The sequence below is a fragment of the Caenorhabditis briggsae genome (genome assembly GCF_000004555.2).
Source record: "Caenorhabditis briggsae complete genome, chrIII, whole genome shotgun sequence".
NCBI lineage: Eukaryota > Metazoa > Nematoda > Chromadorea > Rhabditida > Rhabditidae > Caenorhabditis > Caenorhabditis briggsae.
The window spans coordinates 10,220,959-10,221,735 of record NC_013490.2 but is presented as its reverse complement, the minus strand read 5'-3'; positions in this window follow the sequence as shown (position 1 = coordinate 10,221,735).

Genomic DNA, 777 nt, shown 5'->3' with positions numbered 1-777 from the left:
TGAAACTTTTCTTTCTCAATACCATGGCAGACCTGGAAAAATTGTCCCCTGCTAATGGAACTTGTTCATAACCATTCTAAAAATTGAGTCTTGAATACATTCTCTGTAGATGAGATCCATCTTTCTAAACTTTCTGAGCTGAGTGGTATTCGGAATTATAAGTTGACCTCGGAAAGTTTCCCGAATTTTCTCTTCGATTTTTATAAATTTTTTTCTATGTTCCCATGAAAATTCTTCGGATCCTACATACGAGGTGTAAAAATGAGAGAAGACCCCCAATTCAAAAAGAAAGATACGGATATTGCGGTGTTTGATGTTTTCCGACCTAGGGAATCTTTTGGCGGTTTTTAAGCCACGTGGGTTTGTAAAAATGTCTATCTAGGCACACTAAAAATTTGGAGATCCTGAAATATTTGCGAAATATTTAACACGGGATTTTGGTTAGACATGGTCAATTTTAAGTTTTTAAAAAGCATAATAAATTTTATTGGATCAAAAAAAAAATTTCGGATATACTAAACAAAAACAGAGCTTTATTTTTGTAATTGACAGCTTTTTTTTTAAATTCATCCAAATGCGATGAACAGCTTAAAACTGTCCCGACTCTGACTTCAGTGTTTGGTTGGTTTGAAGCGATTAGATGAATTTGTACAAAAATGAATTTGTACTTTTAATAAATGAATTTGTACGAAACAGTTGACAACTCCAGAATTGAAGCTCTATTTTTGTTGATGTTTACCTGAAAAGGTTCAATTAAAATGAAAAAAATTCTAATTC